General features: G+C 34.8%; 1 protein-coding gene across 8 annotated transcripts in view; it reads left to right on the top strand.

Annotated features, from left to right (window-relative positions):
• Nucleotides 1-26,660, top strand: part of LOC106672673 (mitogen-activated protein kinase-binding protein 1) — a 174,836-nt gene that overhangs the window by 112,475 nt on the left and 35,701 nt on the right. The window lies entirely within an intron of this gene.

Here is a 26,660-nt window from a genome sequence, read left to right as displayed (position 1 = left end):
GGAAACTTGGGCCTAACTGGTGTGTCGCAATTGGACAGGTGGAGGGCACTGACTTCCTCCGTCTGTGCTGCTTATCTACTTACAAGTCCCACTTTCGTCGCCGGAACAACGCCAAATCTCGAGGTCGGAGATACACAAAAACGGAAACCCTATTGATGAAATACAACAGTTGCTGTTACGGTGCACTACGATGGATCTTGAATCCCAACAGCTAACTGAATTATTCAAAAGAATTTGGACAGTATATAGCTAGACTTACAGTCAGTTTTTACCCAGTTTTAAGCAATGTGTTTAGTCAGATGAATATAAAATAAAATACAATACAATAATTGTGTTGATAAAATTAGTTCATTAATATAGTTATGAGTATATTGCAAGTGATGTTAATACCAGATGAAATGTAATAATTTCATTATTTTCGGAAGGAACTAATGATTGTAACATTGATTTTTAATTTGTTCCTAAGAGTTCCAATCAGCCGTAGATCCTATCTTCTTTCCTGGTCTTTAGGAAGGAGAACTTTTACTAGACACGCAATGTTCCATAGAGGATACATAATATACACATAACGTGCTACTGTCTGTCGCGCAATGTTGAATGTTTCAGAGGCGATCCTCCTCGTCTTTCGTCAAGCGTCTGTTTAATTTATTAGGCTGTAATTTTATTGTGGTAATAAAGTTGCTGTTTTCTCTGACAAAATCGCGTCCGGTTCTCCGCCACGAATTGCCAAAATTTTAGAGATAAATAACAAAACTGACTGACCTTGGGTTAAATAGTTTGATATTAAGCATGTCTGTCGCGAAAATTTTAATTGTGAATTTTTTAGGATTATGCGAGATAATAAACCAGAAGCTTGATCGATCATGATCATCTTAATCCACATTTCACCAACTGATTTAGTCGTTTCACGATCATGTTTCATGCTTTTAATATTGATATCGATTGTTTTCGCAGTTCTTCTGGTCCGCCTATTCTCGCTTGTTTTGTCTTTCACATCCGTTCCGCATTTTTCCAGGTTTTTATGTACTTGTGATCAACATATCAAGATTTTAATGTTGATATTTGTGGTTTTTGTCACAGTTAATCGATTTGTGGTTTTTGTCACGGTTTATCGCCCTGGGTCCACATATCCTCGCTTGTTTTATCTGTCACTCGCATTTCCGCAACTCGCTATCTTTTATCATCGGTTTGTGATAAAAATGGAACAGTTTAATACTGATATTTGTTGCCATAGTTTATCGTCCTGGTCCGTCTATTCTCGTTGTCCGTATTTTTATAAGCACTATCGTTAAAATTGTATATTAAGTTGATACTTGTGATTTTCGCCAGAATTTATACTAGGCCCATATATTATCCCTCATTTTTCTGTCGTTCACATGTCAACAGATAGCCTTATTTTGTAATAGATATTTTTGCACAACCTATCGACATATACATGATATACATATACGTGTTTTATAACAATTTGTGATTTTACCATAAGTTATCGACCTGGTTCATATGTTCTCGCTTGTTTTGCTGTCCCCCGGGTTTCAGCATTTGGCCATATTCGGTTATCAGTTTGTGTCACGCACGATTATCATACTGATAATGCTGATTGGTTTTTGGCTTTTTGCTACATTTTACCCCCTTGGTCCGCCTATTTTCGCTATTGTTGCCTTTCGCAAGCTTTCAGAAATTTTGCCGTCTTCTGTAGTCAGTATTTGTGTATGCCCTATCGTGATAATTTTTTTAAAAGATGATATTTATGATTTTCGTTAGAATTTATCAGCCTGTGTTGGCAATTTATCGTTTCTTTTTTCTCTCAAATATGTTTTGACATATCACCCATCTTCTTTAACACAAATAATCGAAATACAAGTTTTTACCCACTTGGTTCGCCTATTTTCGAATTTTTTTCACAAGCTTCCGGCATTTTATCATCTTCTGTCGTCGGTATTTATGTAAACACTATCGTGATAAGTGTTTTTTAAGTTGATACTTGTAACTTTTGCCAGATTATCGTCCTAACTCCGCAAATTACCGCACAAACGTGTGTCAAACACGTTTCGTTATATCGCTATCGTCTTTAGTTGATATTTGTGCAAAATTTCACTGCTGATTTGTGAATGTTGCCACACTTTATCGTCGTGGCAAATAAATTAATTACTAATTAGCTTTTCTCTTCATATCTAATAAGGCAAAAATCGTTTTAAGACATAGGGTTTTTTTTGGATGTAGTTTGAGGCCGATCTGTTTTGAAAGATCGTGCTGTCGTTATGATGGTTATTTTCGGATGTCGGCGGGTTTTTCTTAATCCTCTGTGTCTGGAGAATTGGGAAGAAGGAACAACGCGTTGAGCAAATCCGCCAGCCGATTCCACTCTTATTAAACCACTTACTTCTTAAGCGGCAGGCCTAGAAGACAGACGGACCTCTTCAAATTCCTTTTTTCCTTCTTCAACTCGCAGAACTTGGGACGATCCGGAAATGTTTAATAATTTCATCACCCGGAGAGCACAGTTTTACGAATTAGCGACGGTCAATTTCGAAGGTTCACGACTCGGCGCGTAAAAGTCGCACGATTTTGAACTTTCGGGTGGATTTATATTTTAAAAAGAGAAAATTCGTCAAGGGGTTTGGCCTTTGGGTAGTGTCCATCACAGTTCAGCATTGCAAAGCAAAAAGAAGAAGATAGAAACAATGTAAAATAAGATTAGACTGTTCAGTACATAAAAAATAATTTAAAACTAACTTTAAAAGCATGAAACCGAGTTGTGAAAAATAAACTCAAATGACTTCTCATACTAGCTCTAAGTAGATAAGGCATGCTTTAGTTGGAAACTAGCCAGGGCTAGTTATAAATCCGTTTTTACGACTTAAGATACACTTATCTCTAAAAAAATATTCTTGAAGTTACGTGACTTAGCAAGCATTTTCCAAGTAGGCCTGGAGGTGAGGGTCAAAAGTCCCCAAGGGTGTCTATCATCCAGCGTTCTTTCTTTCTTAACGCTTGTCTCTTGTGCTCTGAATTTCTAATTTTTTAATTATATTTTACTTTATTTTCGTATTTCGTATACGCCGTATATAATTATGTTTGTCATTAACAAACAAAATTCAATTAATCGTTATTAATCACGAACAAGTAATCACACCTTATTCGAAAACCTCCCCAAACTTATTTAGCATATTTAGGAAAGTAAAATCTCGAAACGTGTATTTTCTTAATGGTAAAATAACATATTTAGTACAACAGTTGTGTGAATTCCCTAATTAATTTTCACACGTATTTCATGGATACTGACCCTTTATTACGGGGCTTTATTTGTCCAGGGACTATTATTTTTCCTTTTACTTTAGCATTTAATCTTGTTAGTCGGTATGTATAACGTCTATCACGAAAACATTTACTACGTCATTAAAAAGTATGTTTTAGCATGGAAATTAGGTTAAACTCCAGCTAGGTAAGAACAGTGCACTTGGTTTAAAAATACCGAACGCAGTCGCATTGGTTTACAATTACCAGAGATTCTTGTTCCTGTTTCTGAATATTCAGAATATTCTTACAAATAGTTTTGTTCAATCTAATGGCTCTTTGCTTTCTAAATAATACGGAGAAAATTTTAAACGTGCTGTGATTTTAAAATAGGAGCCATGGTAGTTAGAGGATAACTGCTGATTGACTATGATCAAATTCTTCCTCTGGTTCTTTGGTTATTTACTTTCACATTGCTTAGCATACATCGAATTATTTGTTTTTCTCTGGTTTGTTGTACTAATTAAGGCTAAGGTTTACAAGAAATTACTTTTCTTTCCTTAATAACATTGTAGTTTCGAACTTTTATTATAATTTGAAATAATAGTATTATCTGGTGTACATGTGGTCCTTTCACATTGGACTGGTGTGTTTATTATCTTATGTGTTAAATAAAAATGTCCGCCTGATTTCCCTTTTTGAGTTATCAGCTTCAGGGGTTCTATTGTTAATGAAGCGGAGTTTCTCAACACTACTTGTAAAAGTTTTTAACCAGTCGTAATGAGTGCTATTATTTAACACAGCTAAACTCGGCGGGACCCCCCTAAAGGTCTGGAAGCCAATTAGCGGAATAGAAAAACTGCGTAGGAAAAAAATGTTCCATAGCGACAAGAGGATGTTGAGGACATTTTGATAAAACAATTACTTAATATTTACAATATTAATATTTCGGTTTTTGATAATTACTGTTGGAATATGGTTATGTTTTAGGCTGGATACACAATTACATATTTATTTTTTTGCATGATCATTTTTGCCTCATCGATTTCGCTTGTTGGGTGTGATTATGGTTTGGGTTGTGGTCTATGTTAGGGATGGGTTAGATTAAATTAGGTAAGATTAGTGTTAGTTAGGGACGGTTAGTGTTATTGTCAGTGTTACGTGTTATAGTCGGGTTAGGTTAAGTTAGGTAGGTTTTGGGTTAAGTTGTTGTCTTGTTAGTGGTAATATTAGGGCCAGGCTAGGTTAAGTAAGGTAGGGTTTGTATTAAGGGACAAGTTAGGATACATATCGACGATTCCATGTTTTTTCCGCAAAATGGATGTTATAATATTGTTTTTTAAATAGGGGCTACCAAAGTAGTCATTTCAGTCTAACTCACTTTTACGACCGATGGGAGGGGGGCTTTATGCTGTACATTACACTCATAATAATTTAATTATTAGAAATATACTATATACATATACAAACAAATATTCACCCATCACATACATACACATAGTATATATAGTATTTTTATGTGAGGAGCAGGGGTATCGCTCCCTATGAGGAGCCAAGGGATGGCACTATTCGCACACTGAATCTATCTCTACAAACGGGGCACCTGCGCGGGTTTTGACATAAAGGTTTTTAGTAGATCAATTGTAAAAATAGAATTTCGGCTCGCATAAAGTTATCTTGGTGATGAATACGTACGAAACATTTTGCCAGGAGGATTTCAAAAATTATTTTTAAAAAAATTCCTTTTGTCCAAATTATTCATACTGAAATGAATGTAGATTTCAACAATAAGCTGGTTATTATGCAGATTCTTGGAGTCCGTAGAGAATTGCGTAAGGAAAATATAAAATAATGCAAATTTTTCGGCCTTGCATTCGAACCCAACATACTTACAAATAAGCTTTTTTCAAAAACACGGAGGGTTCATATAACCCTGTAGTTGTAGATGTAGATGATTAATCAGGGTGTATTTTACACTACGCCCTTTAAGAGCAATAAGAGTGCCATTTCATTGCATTATTTTCAACCAAACGTGATATCAATCATTCTATATTCTGATATAACAAGCCGGATCGGTATAAATAAATCTTAAATCAATTATAGCCGTAATTGCTACATTAACCAAAGACTATAAAGATAAGAAAAACGACAAAACATCCCAAACAGTGAGAAGTTTTGAATAATTCATGAGTACTGATAAAGCGATGTCGTGATATATACAGCGGTCGAATAATATATGTCATTATAATATGATAATAAAATTATAGTGCAAAACCTAATAAATTATTGAATGGTGCTATACCGGAATTAGAAAGTTTTAATTAATATTGTTGGCCATTATGAAATAATTATCCGGAGGACCTAACATCCTTTCCTAAATTGCTGGAAGATAGCAGTTAAGCATGTCCATTAAATAAATCCAAATATAAAGCTTTAACTGGGACAGACTCGATCTCAGGCTTTGGGCATGTCAGGAAAAGTTATGTTGTGTGTACGTATAATATTAAAAAATTTTCTTAATGTCATTCTGGTCCTCATATTCTCGCCGTTTTGTCATGCCAATAGCATTTTGGCGTGAATGCATGTGAACCCATAATTTTACGTTGGCATGCAAAAACAATTAAAATTTCTTAGTTTGTGAGATTTCTTGTTGATGTCTGGTTGATGAACCTGAAGTTTCGTTCTAGACCGTATGAACTATACGTTCAATGCCCAGTTTCGTTAATTTATATAAGGTGTCTTCTTAAGTTCTGCAAGGTGTCTTCCTCAAACTACCACTCTAACCTTTGCAGACGATACAGCGATCCTCTCAAGCAATTCTGATCCAGTCATTTCCAATCGAAACCTTCAAGAACACCTCACACTACTGGAATCATGGTGTAAAAAAAAGACTCAAATTCAACCCAGAAAAATCCACCCACATAACTTTCACCCTCCGCAAAAAGATCCCTCCTCCAGTCTACTTCAATCAAATACCCCTCCCAATTGCGGACAAGGTGCGTTACCTAGGACTATACGTTGACAAACGTCTGACGTGGAATCCCCACACACGACTGAAACGACAAGAAGTTATGAAACGTTACAGAGCTCTTTCACGACTTTTTGACAGACGTTCTAACCTACCTCTCTTAAACAAAAGACTACTTTATATCACCCTTGTGAAGCCAATATGGACTTATGGACTGGAAGTGTGGGGTTCAGCCAAACATTCCAATATCCTACGCATCCAAAGAGCCCAATCTATCATCCTCAGAAAAATCCTTAATGCTCCCTTTTATGTGTCCAACGACACTACCCATAAAGACCTATGTAACCCACTCCCGTTACCAAAAATTTTTCACAAACCTCCCAACCACTATAAATCCTCAAATTCAAATCCTCTCATCCCGACGAATTCCTTCCAACCCTCTTCGCCACTAAAAAGACGATGGCCACGGGATCTTCTATCCAGTGACAATTGAATAAAGAATAGTTAGGAGTACTACCAGTGGGTAGTTTCTCCACTCTTGTTTTTCTTAATATTTATTCATACATTATTACTAGATACCAAAATGCAGGTAGTTGTAATATACAATAAAAAGAAAAAAAAAAGTTCTGCAAAGTCATGAACTTATGGTTTGGCCGTTTCACATCAGGCTGGTCCAAAGATCCTCGCTGCTGCATAAAGTTAATTATGAATTATTCATATTTTAAAATATGAAGTATTCGGGTGCGTGACGATACAACAAAAATGACACAACTGTAGGTGGTCTCTTGACCGCAAAGCATACTGTCAATTTTGAATCGGCGGGAAAGTACGTCACCATTCACAAAGTGGCATATGTTAGTGCTGTGTCGAGCTATAAAACATCGGTGTAAGCAATTATCAGGAAAATGGGAACATTTTGAGTTACGTCAGTTTTTTCATGTATAGTGAAGGATTTTATGCTGGACCGGAGTCACAATTTCAAGTTACGAAAAACAATTGTTAAATCAATGTATACGGGGCGTCGGAGGCCGCATCGTTTTACGCGTTGATACGTCGCTCATCACTGTAAGGTGAAGGTCCCGGGTTCGAATCCAACGGCCCTGCATTCGAACCCGACATACTTACAAATGGGCTTTTTTTTTCAAAAATAGCAGCACCTCGAGCAATATAGGCCCTGATGATGACCTTAAGATAGGTCGAATGCTTGGGAGTAACAACTGTATTTGCATTTTTCTTCAAGACCATCATACCTTGATCTAAAGTGTTCGTGAATTATTTTAGTTTCATTTCTTTTATTTTAATAACGTTCTTAATTATAATATTGTTTTTTCATCATTTTTTAATTACGTTTTCTTTTAACTTTTACATTAATTTATATTTCTTGGGTTTATTTTCAGGAACTAGACAACCATCAAACTCATTTTCTGATAACTTTCTAGTTCCTGAAAAGAAACCTAAGAAATATAAAAAGTCAACAACCGGAAAAGAAGATTAAAAAATAGATTATTTTATAGTTTAAACGATTTTTTTAATGATTATTTAGAGATCGTGAATTGTGGTCTGGTGTGATGTGGATTTAGAAAAACATTTTCTTTATCGTGCCAACGTTTCGATCTTTATTGAGATCATCTTCAGGGCCTGGGATTTACAAACATTGTTTAGATTATACAAATACATGTAAGATGGGAAAATGAATATATACAATGATGTACACAATATAGAAATTTTAGGTTTAATCAAAGTGTTTGCACTCACTCAAAATGTATGTTTTCTGTGTAGATGTGTCAAATACCACACAGACTTTAATAATATTTTAATTATAATATTTTTAATATTCAATAATTAATTTTGTATTTTAAAAAACTAATTAGCTCGGACCCAGGAAGGAAGCACATTTGGGTCAAAAATAATCTTAAGAAAACTTACTACATGGATATTTATGCTCGTTACATTCGTGCTTACAGTCATTCATTGACCACCATTATCGTTAGAGAACACAAACCAATTTAAATACTGAAAGTGACACAACTCAAAATTTTTAGGTGTAGTACAGCTGAATTTTTAAAGTTTTGCGCTTAAGCCTTGGAGAAACGAAAGGCAATAAAGATCGATCATGATGTTTTTAATGCCAACAATGGCGTGTACTTAACATAAGTTAAAAAAAAGTAAACTTCCATTTGTCTCTCCAGTAAAATTTTCTTTTGCTGAGTTGTGACACTTTTCTTGTGGGTGTACGATATACTGAAGAAACCGCGCGGTCAACCACTATACAAATCTACCACTGAATACGTCGACGTATCTAAAAAGAGAGGGTAGTCTCCATCATTACCCCAGAATCATTAATGTGTAGGGTTTCTCTTAAGATATTCTAGGTGTTAGTGACTAAACTTGTAGTTTGGCCGTTTCGGTCAATCGGATCAGCGTATTATCTCTGATTTGTTCTGCTGACTCGTTTTGGACTTCCTTCGTACAGCACTTACACACAAGAAACCGCAAAGTCAAACCGAAAACAAAAATCACCACTATACGACCAAACTACAACGTTCATTGCTTGCGATCTTTTTCGTGTGTACATTCTGAATAATTCAATTTTTTCCTATGTTGTTCTACCAATTCGAGTTGAGAAGAGAGGCCTGACGAAGTTGTTCGGAAAACTTTATTATTTCCAAATATTCACTTATATATGTACTTTCTTCTTACTGGTACAAGTTGAAATTTGATTAACAGAAGTCTGACAAACTTGATTATCCTAAGATATATTCTTCTTGCAATTGTCTTATTGTGCCCTCTCTTGATTAGTTAAAAGTTTTATCTATCAATGTTAACAATCGATTTAAATGACAAATGAAAGTGTTGGTTTATACAGTTCTCAATTTCTTTGTATCTAGTTTATGCTTCTTGTTTATATTAACAATTACAAAACGAACACCTTACCTTTTTGTAATTAGTATTGATCCACTTGCAGACTACGATAAAATCCGCGTTGTTTGTTCGTTTCGTTGTGTTTACGTGATTGTAAAATGTGTGTTTGTCTTATCGATTTCACAAAAAAGTCGACCCCGTCAAAGAACTTCTGTGTTCTCAAGATATGCGTGTTATGCAGCGTTGTTTCGTTTTCCCAAGAAGAAGAAAATAATAGAAGATGCCCTTGACAATCCTTAACAAGCAAGGGCGGGCGAGCTTTGATAGTGCTTTTGTAGGTCAGGATCTTCCCAGGGAGCTACGATGCGGAATCGGCTTTGACCATTGCCCTCTAAAAACTTCTTAAGCTGTCCAGGCATGGAACAATGTTTCCGAGTTTTAACATTGTTTCTTTGAGGCGTCGGTGACCGGATTGAGACGCTAAAATGGCTACAGATTAATATAGAACAAGCGGCGATGACTTCAGCTCTATGTCGGCCCCTAATCTTCCCATATTATGTATTATGTAAAGATAAAGAAGAAACAACATTTATAGAAGTTTGAACACTGTCTTCATGTGGATCGATATCCTTTGCAAAACTTGAAGGTGTTAGTTCAATTAATACAATGCCACAGCCCCCAAGGAGAAACCTCATAAACTTTTTGATTTTACTAAACGGCCAAAGGAATGGATAACAAGTTAAGATAGTGGAAAACACTAATGGAAAGTACCGATTGTGACAATAAGCTTTTGACACATTTAAAAATTTTTAAATTTTGAAGACAGAAATTCAAAACATTGCACTAGGGGATTTGCCAAGTGATTTCGAAGATATTTTGCCTAAGGTTGGAGAAACACGGGGAAAAATGGTAAATTTATATTGTGTTGCTGACAATATCGCCTCTTCTTTGAACAAAAACATTTCTTGGTGTATTTCTTGATGTACAAAAGCCCGTCGATTGAGTCTGGCACACGGGCTTGCTTTGGAAACTGAAGAACATCCTCGTACTTCTCATACTGAGATCATATCTGACGGACTGATTTTGCCGATCCCGCCAGGGAACTGAATTCTCACCTTATATACGCACATTAGGGTGAATGTTCCTCAGGGCAGCACACTTGTTTCATTTCTATTTTAAATGTACACTGAATATATTCCTACATATTTTAACATTTCATTAGACATGCGCTGATCCTACGCTTAATTTAGACGCTTCATAAACACAACACTAACAACAACTTGAATGAATAATGAGGGTCCCAAAGTGGAGAATGAAAATAAACCTAACAAAAACGTACTGATAAATTTTATCCTGCGTAAAAATATCTGTCTGCCGGTGAGTCTGACCTGGTGCGTTAACTTGAACTTTTCATGGATAAACGACTGTCTTGGAATCCCCACACAAGACTGAATAGACAAGAAACAAATGGACGTTATAAATTATTAAAAAGACTAATTGATTCATGATCAAAATTAGACATTGAAAATAAACTTTTAATTTAAATAACTTAAAATAAACTTTTAATCTTCATAATCTGAGCGTACGGTTATGAAGAGTGGGGCTCAACCAAGGAATCCAATTCCCAACGTCTCCAATCAATTCATTCTAAAATTTTCCGTCAAATTATGAGTTCCTTTTTATGTTTCAAATTACACTGTTCATAACGACCTACATCCCGTTTGTACATGGCCTCATGAAAACAGGTTATAAAAAATTTCATCAATCGCTGAATATCTAAAAAATTTACCAGTACCAGTGAAAATGAATGATATACACAATATAGAAATTTTAGGTTTAATCAAAGTATTTATGCTTACTCAAAGTGTGTGTTTTCTGTGTAGATGTGTCACGGTTGTGTGGGGAAAAAGGGTAATGCATTGTCGTTCTGGCTTAGTTTTCCTTTCAGGATTATTATAGACGGGATTATTAGGGAAAGGAAAGATAAATTGTTGGGGATTTAGCCTTTGTAAATATTGTTTGATGTGTGTCGTGTAATGATTTTTTTATATGTTTTATGTGTTATTGATATCGAATTTGATTTATGATATTAGCATAATTGATGCTGTGTTTATCTCTGTTGATGTAAACTATTTCTAAAAAGTTACGTTTATGTTTGTGTTGTTCTGTGTTTAATATTTTCGGATTGTTGAAATCGAAATTGCATTGGTATCCAAAATGCTGGGTTGCCAATGCTGTAAATTTTTTTAGGTTTTTCTGCAATCATAGATATTAATGATAAATTATAAAATAGATAATAAATTTAATTTTAAAAAAGTAGACCCACAATTCTTCCATCGATTAGGCTACCTGCATAATTGGATTTCTTACCAGTTAGACCCTGAGATTTTAGGCTCATGTGATTTCCTGTCATTACTTACTGTTGCAGCAAATTTTGTTTATTTTCCGAATCATCTTGCTTCTTAATTTCTGTTTTTACAATCACTACTTGTAACTTTCGTTAGCACGGGGATTTCCGATCAGACGACTAGTCATCACCCGGCAGACCTCTAGGGGAAATCCATTCTACATTTTGCTTTTTAGTTGTTTTCTTAGTTCCACGTGGTAATCACTAAACTCAAACAGATCCGGGGACTGGATGAATAAACTGTGTAAACACCGCCCCAAATTTGGTCACGGCTGCCAACGTTTTTCCATTTGAACGGGAAGCAAGGAACTCTGAAAGATCTCTGAGACAGTTCCGAAACATGCCAATAAAGTTGAGCTATTGCAACTACAATTGAGAACAAAATTTATTAACATTATGTACGTGTGTATTAAGATCCACACTATATCAAGATACATAGTTGTTGCTTGTCTAACTAAAACTCCTTTTTTTCTAATTAATTCTGATTTTATTTTACTCTAGTCAGAATAGATCGTTTTTAACATTGTGTGACCCGCTTTCTCGATAGTTAATATACATCTGGTGTTAATTCACCCAAATTACCATTTTGCGCAACTCTCAAATAAATTTCTATGTCGAAAATCTATTCCTACTATTGAATTACTGATTTTCCGCTAACCACCGGAATATTCAGTTTACGAAACGATCCGTTATAGCAACTAAAAGAACGCTATTTTATTACACTCCTCGGGTTTATTTCCTCACTTTTAACCGCATTGGCACATTTTGCAATCAAATCGGTTTCGTTGGAAACCACGAGAATCGTGCAAAAATTAACGGCTGTCACGATCCTTTGGAATATAATTACTTTTTGTACTTCTCGAAGTATTTATAAGGTTTCTTTAATGCTGCAAACTTACATTTACCATGCTTTTTCTACCATTGGAAAGACGATTGTGTGTCTGCATTAAGCTGTCCGCAATGATTAATCGTGAAGGCGGATCAAGTCTGACGCGTATGGCCTATCTACAGCTTCTTCAGACATCCGCGACCTCGAAATTGATAGATACTTCACTCCATCGTTTGTCATCACTTTTCTATATTTCAGCGTCGGTATTATGGGTTTTCAATATAGTATTCACATTAAGTGTGGTGGAAATTAGGGTAGAAATATCATCTAAGTCTAATTTTTGCGGAAAAAATAGAAGAATCTTAGAAAAATAAACTGTATTTTGAAACAATAACCCTTATTGATACGACAGTGTTTCTCTCTTAAACTTGTTACATGAAAATCCCGTAATACTTTTAACACATAATTTTGAAAACTAAACATACATTAATTTGGTCCAAATATAAGTTGTCGTAGATATATCTTAAGTGGACGTTCTGACTGTAAATTAAAAAATCTTTTATTTTAAGTTCTGTAAATTCTTAGCTTATTGCGCATATTTTCAAGTTGCGTTTAGAATCTAGGACTGCCGAAGCAAGTCAGTAGGTGAAAAGAACTGCCAAATCTCCAGTGATTAAATAGATTCATTTAAAAAAAACCTTAATTGTTTCCGTAACTATGTTCAAGTCATTTGCCGAATATAATAAGTAAAACGGCTTGTTCAAATTTCGATTCGTGATCCTTGGAAGACTAGATGTCAGGGGTAATCGTTTTAAGAGTGTAAAAGTCGAGATGTTTTGTGATGTAAGTGTAGTAATCGTAACTAATAGTACACTTGAGACTAGAACGATCTGCTGAGTGTTGGTGTGCTATTTCGTAATATTCTTTTAAGTTAAGGCTTTATTTGTAATTCGGTCATAATAGCAAGCTGGGGCTGAAATGACTTCACTTTTGTGGTAGCTCCGTCTTTAAAAAAAATGGTGGTGTAAATATGCCATTTTTCTATTTTGCGTATTGTATGTGTACGATAGTGAACTCTTTTGAACCCATTTTATTCATGAAATTTGTTTGTTTAATCGATTTTTACACCAGACAATATTAATTTTAAAATTTCCGATGTCTTTTTTTTAATCTATTTCAATATGAAACAAATTCACACGTTTATTTAATTTCAATACATTTTCAACTATGATAATAATTTGTACGTAGTATTATGTATATATGGCGAAACGCCAAAAGTCACTCCAATATTCCTTCACTCTAACCTTGGAAGGCCATCGTTATTCTCGTATGGCCTACTCGAAATCTTATCCGATAGCCTTGTGTCCGTCGTTATGCTATGTGCTCGCATTAATTGACGGTATTATTTGGGATGGTGCCTCAGTTAATTACGGAAGGAAAACCGAGTTGAGTCGATCTCGCTAAAACGCTAATTTCTTCTCTGCCCATTAATATTTCGAGGTTATGATTTCCTCGTTCGCTTTGGTATTAATAATGTATAAAAAATTGAAGTAAAACGGCGAATTAGAGTGTTATTGCTTCATTTTATAGCGAACCCATTAAACCCATTTTACACGAGAAACTGTATGATTGTAGCAAAAAATTATGTGGCTATGTTTTTCAACCTTAAAACCCATAGATTACATCGGATGCAAGCATTCATTATTATTCCGAATTGAATACGGAAAAGCTTGAGTCAGTGAATGGTACCATTTAATTTTCCATTTCCCTTTTTTGCGCGAAGACTGTAACCGAGTAATTCGAGAAAAGTGTTTAGATGTAGGTCAGACAGGTGAAACTAAGAAGTTCAGAAATTTTCTACCCGACCTTGAACCAACATTCAGCAACATATGGCGCTTCTTAAGCAAGACGTTCGAGTTGATTTCTCTTAGCCAATCGTGTACAATATCATATTAAAAGTCACACACGAAAACAGTCATTAATCTTGTTATAGCAATAAAAAAAATTAAAACTTTAATCTTGAATAAAAAGTCCTACGTGGAAATAGTGGATTCTAGAACACGATGGTCAGTAAATGTCACATAATAATAAAAGAACCATACCTACAACTAATTTGTCTATTGCTGACAAAATACACGCTCAAATCTGTTCATTTTTATTTTCCAACACAAGTACTGTGTTCAAATAATAAACTTGAAGAGTTTTTGCCGAATAAAATGTCAGCCGTAATAAGAAAATATAGGACAACAATGTCCTATGTCAACCTAGGACCATTAAGACATGAAGCCGAGGATACCGTCGTACTTGAACAACTTGATTTGATTCTCTGTACTCCTTTGTTATTTTGAGTCGATTTACAATTATACAGTTGTTTTTCTAGGCCGTACCTTCAAAGCAAATCAAGTTGGTCCATTTGGATCCTGTTTTCCTGTTCGTTTTCGTCAAAACATACGTTAAATCCAGAGATTCTGGACCTACAAGAAGTTGGCGCGTGTTTACAATCAATTTGTGGCCTCCCCTCGGCTTGGAAACGGCACCACGTGCTCACCTGAGATAAACGCATCGCTGAAACTTTACCGACATCGCGGCCCGAATTTAAATTATCGTCGGAATACATTAAAACCAGCGGTTAAAACTTTGCGAGTTCTCGTCGATTCGCGGCTTTGGACCGAAGTTATTCTCCCACGGAAAACTGTGAGAAGTTGTAAGATCAATAGCATTCCAAGAGATATGAATTTGTAAGGCGAAGTATTGCAATAAAATATGACTGCGGCGTATCTTCAGCCGTGCAGAACCGTGGCAACGGTCTATTTTATCAGTTTTTCTTTATTTTTTCAAACGAAGTAGACCTTATCCAATAGTTTTTCACCTCAATTACTCAATCATTGATAAGGGATTTCTACTCTTGCAATGGGTTAAAAGAAACGTTTAAGCAGCATAGTTCGATAGTGGAACTATAAGTTAAATAGTAGAAAATATTTTTCAAAAAATATGGCAATTCACAGTTCGACGTTTGATTTGCTATATCACAAGTACAAAATGATAAGAAAAAACACAAATTTTACAACCTAATTGCATACATTTTCAGGGTATAAACTTAAATTTGAATGATGTTGGGTTGTGGGATGTGCAGTCATACAGAAAACAGGCGTAGTGCTCAATTCTGTAATTTGCCAGCGTTTTGTATGGTTTTCATTCCTTTTCAAAGCAACGCCTGGAAATATGATTTTTTACATAGATTACATTTGTTTTTTACATAATTTTTTATAGATTTTAATTTCTTGATGAATTTGATTTTGTAGAACAAAAGATTTTTCGACGTCCCGCATAAACTTGGCTGACTTTCGATAGTTCGGAAGCAAAATAAGATATGTATCATTTCATTGAAAATAGGCTAAATTTAATCAATTATTCAAGTTTTCCTGGATTAAAGCTCCTTATTCTCTCCTTCTCACAGAGAAAGGGTGCTCGATGTGTTACACCTGTCATCCCTTGGCTCCTTACAGAGAACGTGTAAGCATGCCGACGAATTAAGAATGGTTCTCGGGCATAGTAACGAATTTCTGGGTCCTCTGTTTCTCATTTTGGAGGACGGTTTTTTTTAAATTTACTTTTTTGTAGTAAATAGAAATGGTTTAAGTATTTTGTTAGAATGCGTGTATTTATTAGTGTAAGTGGTGAGGGGCTGATGGTGAAATATAGCTTGACCATCGCCCCTCCAGCAGAGTGTTTATTTTTTGGGTCGATGGAGGAATATTTATAAAACAACCCCATCGACCCGAATTTAGATTAGATTATTAATATTATGTAGGTTGATGGAGGAATACCAACGTACTCCACCTACTAATCGGAATGATTGCAATGTACATGGATATGAATGTACTTAACCCCGTTGGTGGGGAAACGTCGATCTCCTGGGTATCTAGTTTTAGGGTATAGACCCTAGAGTCAGCACATTAGAAAAATAAAAAAATCAATTAGATATACATCAAAATTATTATTTAAGGAGATAGGTCAGATAGCGTATATCAATTCTATGTGAAACATTTATGAATATTATTTTACAAGAAAAAGGTAAATTACTTAAGAACAAATGTGCTACAAGAGGAATTGTATGTAGAATCAAATTACTGATGATAAAAAATATATTAGCCAAAATTCACGAAATTACAGAACAACTATATTGTTAAATGAACTATTCTCCAACCGATATGACCTTCCGCAAAACCTAAGTTTAGGTATTAAGTATCTACAGAAAAATAATTAACAAAATATTTTAAAAACTAAATTATAAACTGTTTCATTATGATTTAATTAATTTTCATTCATTCATTCACAGACCCATAAAGTAGTAAAATTAAAGTATACAATAAAATAACAAATTCAGAATCCTATATTAGATCAAGCATTTAAATAAGTAGATAGTTCAGAGTAATCTTTTATTTACAAAAATTATTACAATATAAACATGGTCAGAAGATTAAAAAGAACAAAGCCATATGAACTTGTGTAGTTAAAAATGAATGTTGAATAGTGAAATGTAAATCTTATTGTACCAATGGGTTTGTAAGAATGTAAACATTTATTTACTCTATAATACGATATTATTGTAAAATTAATGGTTCGTCTAATAAGACCAGTTTTAATAAATAAATTTACTTAATAAAATATATNATATATCAAAAATTAATAAAAATATATGTACACATTAGCTCCATACAAAGACCTAGCATATGCTATCTATTATCTTGCATGCCCAAACTAAAAACAAATATAATGAATTAATAAAAAATTAATTAATAAAAGAAAATATAATCATCAATATATTGTAGAATTAGAAACATTGTAAAACAATAACGGGCAATAAAAATAAATCTTAATCTTCAACATCGGGAGTTGAACTCTTCGGGGTGAAAGTTCAATTATTCAAATTCCAAAAGTTCAATTGCTAATTTTGAAAAGTAAAAAATAAATAGAACTTATTGTTAGTTTATTTATGTTTTAAACGAAGTAGCAAAGTATATTGATTTAATTTACTTATTTGATAATTGTTCAGAAATCGTGAGATGCGGTCTGGTGTGATGTAGGTCTCAGAAAGACATTTTCTTTGTCGTGCCAACGTTTCGATCTTTATTGAGATCATCTTCAGGGCTCAGTGTTCGTCTTCTGTGTAATTGTGCCATTCTTGCGTGTCGTGTTGAGAGTTACTTATTTGAGTTTTATATTGTTTTTGTTACACTCGAACTCCGAGGGGTCACTGACCACCAATGTCATTGTCTTCTGTAGTTGAACTGTTGTTTGAATTAATTCTGAAAATAAAGATCATTAATCTATTTATTCAATCTGCAATACATTTTGTTTTAAATTATTTTAGATCTAAGAATTTTCAACGTTTTTTTAAAGTAAAAGTTTCTAACACCTACCTGCGCTTTTAGATTATTTCGTCTCTGATGCCAAATACAAAATAAGTCCTCCGTAAATAAGTCCATTCATTCTATTATCTCAAGCATATGAAAATTTCACCCGTACTTTGAGCTTTGTCTTGATATTTGTTCCAATGATCAATTAATTACCTGTCTTCACGGTCATTGGATCGCTAGAGTCGTGTTTTTGCTGTGCTTGGCGTGCTGGGATGTCATCCGAAGGCCGCTTAATTGCCAAATAGCTAAAGAGCCATTGCTATTACATAGTTTCCGTAGTCGTTGATAGTAAACTATGAATTACCTCCAACGTTTTGTCATTAACAATCCATTTGTTAAATTATAAATTGGTAGTTAAGAAAGTTTAAGACAATCCGAAACATTTCGCGCAGTTCAGTTGTTTCTACAATGATGACAAATATGAAAAAATGTTTTTAAATACAAAACAACGCCCTATTTGCTAAACTCCCATGCACCATGTCGAGCATCCGGCTTCCGCCTCTTCAAAAGGTATTATTAGCACATCAATTGGATTGGTTTCCAACGATCGATTCGATGGTAATTCTGATTTTCACAGGCAGATTATTCTGGAATAGTAACTTTATTAGAAGTCCTGACACCTCGTTGATTCATTTATCAAATCAGCAAAACAGGGTTCGACATTAATTTGTTCCATAGCTGGTAAAGAGGTTTTTTTTTAGGGAACCATCAGTTTCGGCAAAACGCGCCCGAAAGCCAAAAATTGCGAGAATAGTAGAACAGAATAGTAGGAAACGATCAAGCTACAGGAATATATACCATACATCGACAACTATTGTTGTGTTTGCTTACTATTGTAAAATTTATTTTGTGTTTTTATTGTATACCTGCTACCATATTAACTACAGGTATGCAATTATTACATTTTGATTTACTGTTACTATTGGACTCATTTAATTCGATTTACTTATTGCTAATTATTACAGTAATTAACTTTACAATAACAATTTGGACAATTTATTTCGTTTTATAAAATCACGAGAATTAAAAGATTTCACAAGAATTATTTTAAATTTTTCTATCCTGTTTTAAATGAACGAAAAAATTAAACGTTTTTACAAACGAAAATATTAATACAGGGGAATATTTGAACATTTATCGAGGGAAGAGAACTAAATATATAAGTTTCAACTGTGGTCTTATTCATTATTTTTAGTGGCTTTGACAATTTTGCTCTTCCTGTGTTATTATAACGGTTTATTTTTTAAAGAGGTTTTTCAGAATAGTTTTTCTGACTGCGGGTCAACTGAACGTTGATAAGGAGTTCTAAAAAAAAGATTTTCATCCATAAAGTCATAAGCGATTTTTGTTCAGATTTGGCTAGGTGTTTTTGCTGTGCTCGATCTGTTTTTTGAAGACAGGGCCAAAATTGAGCTCAGGTTCCTCCTTTGTCATCTAATGTTCTGCTTATAAGCATACACGAAAATAAAGACTTGTTTTTGTGAAGTTCATTAACGATTAGTTCAGATTCGTGTGGGTCGACTGAACGTTGAGATTTGCATTCATAAAGTTCATAAACGATTTTAGTTTCAGATTCGTCTAGGCGTTTTTGAGGTGATGATATTAGTTTTTTTCATTAGGAGTGGTTCGAATAAAAGTTGAATAACCACAGTTTGATGTTTCACACAATCATGAAATAATAAAAAATAGGACAACCCTCCACTGAAGATAGTTGAAACGAGTCTGATAGAGCAAAACAGCGAGATTATGCGGAAATGACCAAAGGTTCATCACTCCGCGGAAATTAGATAAACTTTTTTTCTCTTAGTAAGATAACTAAAAACTATAATAAAATAACAGTCTATAAATGAAGTTGATTGACCGTTGAGCAGTTTTTTAAGTTTAAAAGCACAAATTTAACACAGAATTCCTATATTACAATAGGAATAATAAATGATTCAGATGAATAATAAATACTTTTTATATTAAGGTGATTTATGCAAATTCTCAGAGGGCCATGTCGTATTTTCACGCTTCTGACGGGGTGGGTGTACAGAAGGTTTGCAGACGAAGAATAACGACTTGGTTGAGTTTTTGTTCTGAAGTAGTCCTCTTGAAAGTTGATGAGGAAATGGGGAAAAAGTCGAATTTTATCTACGCTTCCTCGGATTTTTTATATTTGCTAGGCCCGATATCAAAACCGGCCCGTCATTTTTATGCGAGGCGAAGGCAGAGCACCACCTGATTCTCTTTACTAAATAAATTGCAAAATATATACAACCTCCTTCCCTTGCATCACATAAAAGTTTAAATGTTAATGTTCGATATGTTTTTATTACAATTTTCTTAGGAATTAGTATTTGCCCCTATAACTAATTTGTATTATATTATAAAACCTTTTCTTTTTATATGTGTATTCAACTTTTTCAATTTCTATAAAACTACATGAATATGAAAACATATTCCTACGAGACGTGCGATGACATTTACAAAGTATTGCTGATAAGCGCAAGGACTGTCCTAAAGACAATGAAATATGTAAAGTGGTTTATGATAGGTTCATTTCAGATATATTTAAGTGGATGGCTACTTAAACAATTACTTTCAAAAAATCGATTTGTTACATTTAAACGTCAATCGGACCACGAAATCTAATAGATTTCATAAACAAAATGAAGTATATCTTCACTAAAGATCTCCGTGGCCATTTCATTTGTCGCCGAGAATCGAATAGATTACACGACGTTTGAAAAATGGCAAAAAGGAAGGAAAATTCAAAAAGTGGGGTGGAGATGGGAAGTTGGTGTCCGAGTGGATCGGTGGCTCAAGTGGTAGAGCAACGGCGTATTTAGCCGAAAGTCGTGGGTTCGAATCCCGCTCATGACACCGACTTTTTTATCTCAACAAATCTCTTACATAAAGATTAATTAATTGAAAGAGGTTATTTGGTCAATCGGACCACGAAATCTAATGGATTCTTTTAAACTTCGATACTTTCGGTATACAAACAATCTAAAAAAATGTAATACTGGAAGTTGCTGACTATTTGCACAATTATATGTACTTGTTAATACATATTAGTTAATTGTCAAAGCACAATTGTGTTTGCAGTTTCTTCTCTCTTCGCTTCAGAAACGTCAAAACCTTACAAATGTTCCCTTACTAAGAACAAGGTCGTCATATGGTTTCGCTATTGAAATTCACCTGGAGAACCAGTCACATGGCCATTTGACTTACAAATCGAAAAAAGCTCAAAATACGTCGGAACACTTAAATTTTGATATGGCGGAGGCGTCTTTTAGGTTGTTCCATCCTCTAATTTGCTAATAGCTATTAGCTTGAGTGTGACTTTCGTGATAGCCGACATGTGGACTGGAACCACGTCTTATTTTAATATGAATTTCCAATTAGCGAACAAATTAGGAAAAGTTCAAAATTATATTCTAACTGAAATAATTATCAAAACTTTTGGCAATCAGCTTAAACAACGTAACTTGCTGATGACGTTTGTGTCGAAACGAATGCGATTTGACGTACATCGAGAATAAACGGACATAAAATTATTGCTTTTTATCAAATAACTGTCAAAGTGACGTTACAATTATGTCGTTTAGTTAGTTCAACCATCCCGTAATGCGATTTTTGTGAACGCAAGTTCAAGTCGTTCAGAAAATGTATTATCCTAGCAAACATGCTAGTAGGCTATTTTTCTTCTCTATTTATTTACAAATAGTACAACTGCTTATTTACTGCAACAAGTTAAAATGGGAAAATGTAAATGATAGTAGTCTTAATTGACTGTTATGGCATGAATTATACGTGCCCCGAGGTATGTCGACATTATACCATCAGATGCTCGACGGACTACCTGCTTCTCATTCTCCTAAGTTACCTGGAAAATTTTTGTTAGATTATAAATTGGAATGAAAGGATAGGTGTAGAGTGGAATATATTGAAAAAAGACTGGGCCAGTTTTCGGACATATGTTCCAAGTGAGATGATTTGGTGACGTAGAACATCCAATTTTGCACTTACGACTTTGGATTGAATGGATTAGACTTTGCTGGGAAGGGAATGTTTGACCAGTTGTGCTCCGTAAAGCCGTAGGTCAGATCCACAATGGTAGGTCAGCTTTGTAAATATGGTAATGTAAATGAATGTTACGTCAGGTAAAATGAGGTTAGAAGAGGAAGTGGTGCCTTGGATGATTTCGAAGTATCGAGAATTGAGCTTCAACATTACTATATCGTGTCAAACTCGATTTGGAGGATATGTTCAGGCAGTGTTGTTTAAGCTCAGGGTATCGGTAGATCGACGTGATGGGCATGATACTGCATCTATCACATGTTAGTTAAAGATGAATTGATGTTCTGTTTTATTCCAAGGATAGATAGAATGATGATGGAGAAAAGGCTTAGGTGCAAGGACGTTAGAGTTTAACTTTTTTCTCGAGTAGTCTTAAGTTCGCTGAAGGTACATCGATGTATCTCGAAAATGTTAACAAATCGTGAGCTTTTTTTCTTCCTGCTCAAATCTGTCTACATAGTGAAACATCCGAAGTAATCAGACAACCGAAACTCAACAGCAAATGAGATCTTTCCCCAATCTTGATCAGTCTAATTGTTACAGGTTCATATGAAATTTAACTGATCCATTCTAGCGCCATAACGCCTGAGGTCTTGAACCGGAGACAAATCTTCTCGAGCTTAATACAACATCGGAAAATTCGCAGAATGACTGACTTGATTTCGACCTGAACTTTCTTGAGCACCCAATTGTCCATGAAAAACTCCAGGGCAATTGTTACGAATATTTCCACCTGGTCACAAGCATTCATTCAATAAGTATTGCTAAGCTGATGGAGGTAAAATCACAATCGCCATTGTTTATTATTAATTCACAAACAAAACCTTAGCTGGCAGGTTTTCCCATCTCCAACATCAAATTAAATTGAAGTTGGGTCAAAGTTGAACTTTTCTGAAACAGTCGGGGATCTCTCGGCATTGTACAAACTTTCACACGAGAGCCACCAGCGATAAATCAGTTTTAATTTTCTCCAACATTTCAAGCCCAATATCCACAAGTGATTTGTTATTTATTTCTACTGCTTTGTGGCCTTTCGCTAAATTTCTTTTATGCTGCATGTACGTCGACACTGTTAATTTTGTAGGCTGAAAATTTAAATTTTTACAATTTTTTGTGGGGTTTGAAAGGCCAAGGACAAAAACAAAAAGCCGATGCCGGTTTTAGGAAGTAAATAATCAAAAGACTTTCGCCGTTTCCATTATTCGATTCTTCAATTATGGGAAGACGTCCTTGTGCAGTAAATAGGATTTTATTATTAGCAAGTTCCATATTGAGTTTTAGTGCTTTTAGAAAATTTTTTTGTCTTGGTATTCCACATTTTTTTAATACTATTCTATTCACGATTGGGGTCGTTGAAGACTGTTTTAATTTATTCTAAATTCTCGGTCCTAGTCAAAACTGCCTAGCTCAGAAATAAAAGCGCCATCCGAGGAGAAACGAATATCTCCCGTTTCTTCTATTAATTTGGCAAATTTTCCAGAATAATGAAAAGACATCGAGAAATTGGGTCTAAGGACAATCATAGTCCCGTTTTGTTGAAATAATTGTAGTCATGGTGGGGTGAAATTTATATCGATCCCAACCGCACAGATATCTCTTTGGGAAAAGTTTCAAACCGTCAACCCTATCGAAATTTGGATGGGTTCATTTTTTAAAAAGCAGTCGAATCAGGGGTGCGGAAAAAGTACCGACATATCGGCATTTTATTAGTCGTGACTAGTGATTGAATGTCTTCGCTGAGGAACATGGTTTTGATTGAAATAGACAACGGTTTGAGTGTATGATGGAATACAGCACGTTGGCAACGTATATTACCGAGTTCAAGTTCAAAATTATCTGTAGAAGTTAAACGTCTTGAGTAGTCAAGGACACTTTATTATTTTTGAAGTTACTATAAAAATTTGATGATTTGCCAAAAGAAACGTTCATTAGTAAAATTATGTAGAGTTCGTGAGATGCGGCCTGGTGTGATGTAGGTTTAGAAAAATTTTTCTTTATCGTACCAACGTTTCGATCTTTATTGAGATCATCTTCAGGGCCTGGGATTTATAAACATTGTTTAAATTATACAAATACGTGTAGGATATGAAAAAATGAATTTATACAATGACAGAAATTTTAAACTCGACTCAAAGTATTTTTACTCACTCAAAGTGTTTGTTTTTTGTGTAGATGTGTCATTACTGTGTGTCATGTGGAGGGTGCCAGTAAGATATTATAATCACACATCTACACAGAAAACAAACACTTTGAGTAAGTAAAAATACTTTGGTAGAGTCTAAAAATGCTATCATTGTATAAATTGCAATCCTGCAGATACAGATAAAGTAGATTATACGTCTCTTCATGTTCTGATGCTATCAGGCTCTCCAAACTGAATGGCTTGTTAACCTCCTTTAGGAGCATTAACCGATCAAAAAATATCTTTCTTTCCTTCTCATATTCCGAACAGATCAGGACAATATGATTGATATTTTCCGGCTCATCACACGTCGCGCAGTTAGGGGATGTTCTGAGATTAATCTTATTTAAGTAGGAGCCACATATTAAGTGATTTGACCTGATTCGAGTTGGCGTAGCGAAGAAATTTTTACTTCCTTTCCTGCCCGAAAACCAAGGTATACGGTTTAGTTGTGAGAACCGGGATTTTTAGATCAAGCCTCCCGATCTATTACCATACCATGAGATCCATTTTTCCATGCATTTTGAGTTCAACAGGCGTTTAGCGTCCGCTTTGGGCAGCTTGATTTCATGAAACTCCCCGTCAACTGTGGCATCTCTGGCCATTAAATCCACGATTTCATTATGTTTTATGCCACTGTGTCCTCTACTCCAACAAAAATTACATTCTTATTTTGGGCCTTGAGATTTTTCAATCTTACATGTAGTTTTTTATAACTAGTAGTTTATAAATCCTAGGCCTTGAATATAACATACAGTTCAGTAGTAAGAGAATCTGTACCTTGTCGATTCCATTCCTGCTCTACAAATGGACTCTTTCGATAAAAAATAGATATCCAAAAATGTATGAAACACAAGGTAATATTTTTTTCGACCAATTATTATATACTTCTTTAACTGCCGGATGAGGACCTTTTAACATGTTACTGCTGTAATGGGGCTTACACGTATGCTTAGAATAAATATTAGATTGACTATTATTTTAAAAGATACCAGGCTGTAATAAAAAAATAGTTATCTCTTTTATGAAAGTTTGACATGTCAGAAAACTAGGACCACTTGGAAGTTAGCCAGGCCGTCTCAAGATATGCCTCATTCATTCAGTACTGCACGACTTAGCCACGGGGGAAAAAAAAGAAAAATTCCGCAATCTCTAAACCAGGGGTAACTTGCATAGCGTGCCGCTTGGAAAAATTGACGCACGCTAAGCCCGTGATTTAATGGAAGCGTCTTCTTCCTTCTTATTCTTCTTCTTTTCCGCCGGACACGGCCATCACTTATTTTGCCGTTGCGCAAAGTTCGTGAACCTGTCTCGTTCCGTGTACCTAGTATCGTGATTTCCCATTTGCTGTGCCTTTCTGTCCTGGAGACTCGGGCTTATGCAATGCTTTTCCAACGTGTGCTTTCGCGATTTTAAAATGATAGGTAGAATAGAGCCGTTAGACGAAGAAGCTATTAAGAAAACACTAAATCTCTAGCTTGAGCTCAACATCATCATATCCTCGTGATTAGGGATGGTTAGTCACAAGAATACTTTATTTGATGAGAATCGAACTACTAGATTAAAAATATTCTATTATTATTGAGCTAATCAGTCATTACTAGCTATTTATCATTACCACAATGTTTGCAATAGGCCAAGTTAAGTCGTACACAGAAATACATTCTAAATAGATTCTGTCCTACTCGTGACATCAAACTTCATCTGTACTTCTTTTTGCTCTGGTTTCGCAGATAGAGGATAGAAGTAAATGTAATTAATTCCATCCATTAATTTCACGTCAACTTTAAGCATTGTACAACCTGTCCTTCAATCTGTCCAAATAAAAACCCACGACAACCTCGCAAGTATTACCTGACACTGTTCGTTGACAAACGACAAACATGAAATCCCCATTGCTCTCTGAATTGAAAATACAGGAAACAAACTATTGCTTATGTGACTTGAATAAAGAAGTACCACTGACAACAATGTTCTGCAATGCACTTCTGTTACCTGGATCGATTAAGAAACCAAACTCTCCTAAAGGTAGATTGGGGATGAGGCCTCATCCCCAATCTACCTTTAGGAAAGTATATTTAAACTGAGAAGGCTGATCAAACACCAAAGAAAAAAAAACCAAACTCTTATAAAATCTAATCCCTCCAATCGCAAATCTTTCAAAAGATCCTTAACGCCCTTTTTTACGTTTCAGCCCAAACTGTTCACTACGACTTAAACTTTCAGTTGCTTAACCCAAGATTTTAACTTAGAAATTAACCAGACCTCCTAGGACAGATACAGACTTTTATTTTATTTATTTATTTTAAGTTTCGTAAACCAATTTGCGTGAATACTATGATCGTATGGATTATAAATCCGTTTACAGAACGACAAAATTCGTAGTAGTGTACAACGAGAGGTCAAATAAATTTGACTATTTAGTGCTATCTTTTACATTCGCTTCATAATATTTTTGGATACATTTAGCTTTAACTGAAATGAGAATTTTGGCGAAAAAATCACACTCTATATATCCAATCCAACAAAATAAATTTAACCAATTTCTACATTTCAGCCCAAACTACTTCTTCGGTGGCTTGACCAAAGATCTAACTTATACATCTTTGAGGCGATAAGGATCGAAATCCTAGTATATTGTATACCTAATGACACTCGTTTACATCAGTCAAAATTCAAATTCATCAGTAAAT

This window comes from Cimex lectularius, unplaced genomic scaffold (genome assembly GCF_000648675.2).
Source record: "Cimex lectularius strain Harlan isolate CLEC.00 unplaced genomic scaffold, Clec_2.1 scaffold61, whole genome shotgun sequence".
NCBI classification, from domain to species: Eukaryota; Metazoa; Arthropoda; class Insecta; order Hemiptera; family Cimicidae; genus Cimex; species Cimex lectularius.
This window is presented reverse-complemented; position numbering and strand designations above follow the sequence as displayed.